A 3,569-nucleotide genomic window follows, 5' to 3' on the forward strand; every position below is an offset into this window, starting at 1 on the left:
TTCCTGCTGGATAACTCAACATTGCCAGTACCACCTTGAGTACACAATATTGACAGTCACTTTACAAATAATTGAGTTATCTGAACAAACATGAGGAAAAAAGATGCAGCTATTACATTTTCTGTAAAGGGACATTGATGTTGGTCTTTCTTTTTCATGATGCCTCTAAGGAAAAGTATTTCTTGCTGTTACAATACATGCAAACAAGCAGAGAGAGATTTGCATTGAGTTGGCATTAGTTTTGTTAGGGCTGCCAAAACTGTGGCTCTCTGCAAGTGATATGTTTCACATTGCAGCATTCCTCTCAAAACTTGCAGAACTAAATAAATAATGGCACCGTGGATGAAACTGGAGAAAATGGAGCAATGCTCAAGCCAGGTGCCTAGAATTTCTATCCAGGCTGCCAGATTTTCAACAAATTAAACTTTTCAGATCCAATTCTGTAGTCTTTATGAAATTTTGATGCTAATAAAGCTTTGAATGGAAGGAAGTTTTTGTCTTTACAGAGTGCCAGGGATTTTACATATAGCATCTCAGCCAGTACCTGTCAAAACCAGTGGAGAGACTACTGCTGATTTTTATAAGCACTGATGAGGCCAATCTTGAGACCTTTTTGTTCCCTGCTCCCTGTTTGCTGGATCTGATTTCTCGTTGCCTCTCCTGTCAGTGCTTGGGGCTTTGTCAGCAGCTGACCATGCTGACCATGATTTTGAGAAGGTTTCTTCTATTTCTGACTGGTTTTATTCTTGTGAAACTTGTGATGTAACCTTTAATTGTACTGGCACAATTTTAACTTATAATTATATAATTATATATATATATATATATAATTTCGGTTTGCTCATCAGCCTTATTTGCAGATAAAAACTGACTGCAGATGAAAACCTGTAAAAAAAATTTTAAAGCTTGCCTAATTTCAGACACCTGCCTAAATTTCTTTACTGAATAAGGAACAGTTCAGGCATATCCTTGCAACCAGCCACTTACCTATGCATACTGAACTCAGGCTGAAGTAGGTGAGCAGGTAGGAAACACATCTCTCCACAAAACAACTCCACACTCTTTAAAGAGGTTCAGAAGAAACTTCCAGCTTTGCAAAGTCTGTATCTGCGGCGCTCTGACCTCCTGGCAGCAGCTGCCCACTGAGTGTTGCTCTTGGCTGGAGTTCTCCTTAGTAATTTGGGTGATTGGATGAACAGGCATTTCAGTGACACAGACTAGATCTTCGTGCAGCAGCCCATCAGATCTAATCACCTGGCTGTTTTCCATACACACTGAGTGATGCTTTCATGGGGAAGGTTAGTGGAGGGTAACTTTTAAAACTGCAGAACAGGTTAAGTAATGGCTGTTGGATCTTGGCCTCAAAAGAAGAGAAAGGATTACTTTATTGGATGTGGAGCTAGCATGATGGTGACTCTTCAAAATCTGAGTTATTCACTCCTCTGCAGATACATGAAGAAATCTTGCATTCACCTGTACCATCACAGCAGTTCCAGCAGAGCATGTGCTAAGTTGCCATGTAACCTTTGCTTTCTTATTGGGCTTGAGTGACTGGACAGACTCAGGAGCTGCAAAATTCAGCTCCAAATGCCTGAGTTGAGAAAGCTTGTTAAGTCCTTTCCAGACAGAGAACTTTTACAGACTGTCTTTCAAACTTCATGAAAACTTCTTTGGTTCACAAAGCTAAATATTGTAAGATACACATTTTGAATGGTTGGCTCCTGGGATGGAAACTGAAAATCTGAAGTTGGGCTGTCTTAGCACAAAGGGACAAGGAGCAGAGGAAGTCTGAGCCCAGGTGCACTCAGAAGAGGATTTGTTTGAAGGCACCCTGAGCAGTTAGCTGGAGTTTCACCTAGAAGAAGATAATGAAAATAGAGTATGTTTTCACTCCTTGATGTCTCTAAGGTGCAGGTGTCTTAATGAGAGTTTCAGGGATGCTCTTTATCCCCAGCTTGACAATAAAATATCTTGTGTCTTTCCCCAGAAAGTGGAGATACTTGATCCTCTAGCCTATGCCTTGGCTTTCCTTCTTCGGCCACTGATCTGCAGCAGTTGTTTTCAGGGGCTTTGATTTTGGGTAATGAATTACAAATTCTTCTGTGCAGAGAAGCCACCTAGCAAAGCCCATGTGTGCTGGGCTAGTCCAGGATGTGGTGTAAAAGTTGCCTCCTTGAGATATGGGCTGCTTTCCTCCAGAGCAGGGCGATGAATCTGGCCTGCCTACACACCACATGAGACTTTGAACCACAGTTTGGTACACCACGTACTAAAGAGTTCTTCTTTGATGAGAAGGAAACGGTAGTTTGTTTGTGACTTGATGGGTATATCAAGTACAATTTGAAAAATGACAAGCAGGTTAAGCTCCTCAGGAAATCCAGGCAATGGGAGGTCATCTTTCTGCTGAAGTGCTCAATCTTCCAGGAAGGAGAAAGAGCAGAACTGGGGAGGACTAGGAAGAGTTAGATCAGAAAATTATTTTAATGCCTTGAGAGCTCAGGAGCTTTCAGGCTCACAGCTTTGGCCTTAGGCACTTCATCTGCCAGTCAGGCACTCACCTCCTCTTTTTGGAACTGATTCTTCCTAAATTAAGAGTCTAAGTGCTGTAATATAAATAAATAATAAAATTAATAAAAATAATAAAATTCAGCATTAAAATTGCCATTGGGAAAACCGATAAAAGAAAAAGCCACCAACCATGTAATGGCTACTTTTAACCACTTAACATACAGTTTAAATCTCTAAAGAGGAATAATAATACATTTATTTCTGAAGTACCTGAAGTTGCCAAAGGCACTCAGGGTGCTCTGCGATATAAAACCGTTTCTAAAAATAAATTAGCACATTATAAAAAGGCTCTGTGTAGTGAATGTACTTAGTGAGCAGGTGAAATGTTTCTGACAGAACATGTTTCTCTTGGAAGAGGCTGGTCCACTTGAACTGGATCCGTTTAAGGGGGTGTCCACTGTGAAGCTAGCCAGGCATTTCTGGATTTTTAAAAAAAAAAACTTCTGGAGGTGCCAGCTGTGGGGCTGGAATGAAAGGCAGATGGTTGACGTTGTTGGGGATGGAGCCCCTTGGTCACGCTCTGCAATGCCAGGGTTGCAATGCCAGGGATGCAATGCCAGGGATGCCCAGGTGAGCCTGGGCTCCTCCACAGCCCGGAGAGAAAAGCCCTCCCAGCCATGCAGCCCTAGGAGCAGGTATAGAACCAGTCCCTTTGCCTGCTGCTCCTCCCCGGGAGCCCAGGAGGGCAGCAGGGTCGGGAGGCTCCAGGGCCGCCTGGGCGCTGCCGTCCGCGCCCTGCGGGCATCGCTCCCGGGACGGAGCCCCGCGGCAGCGCCTCCGCCCCTCCGCAGCCAGCTGGCAGAGACCCCGGCGTGGGGCCCCGCTGCAGAGCGAAAAAATAAAGCCAGGAGGAGGATTCCCGAGCTGTGGAAAGGGGAGACGAGGAGGAGGGTTTGTTGTTACTTGCGGTGGCTTCGTTTGTGCCGAAATTCCTTCCCCAGCGAGCCGCGCGTCCCCGGCGGCAGCGCTGGCCGGGCTCCCCATCAGCGGCGGGCGGTGCA

This window comes from Corvus brachyrhynchos, unplaced genomic scaffold (assembly GCF_000691975.1).
Source record: "Corvus brachyrhynchos isolate BGI_N302 unplaced genomic scaffold, ASM69197v1 scaffold26, whole genome shotgun sequence".
Lineage (NCBI taxonomy): Eukaryota > Metazoa > Chordata > Aves > Passeriformes > Corvidae > Corvus > Corvus brachyrhynchos.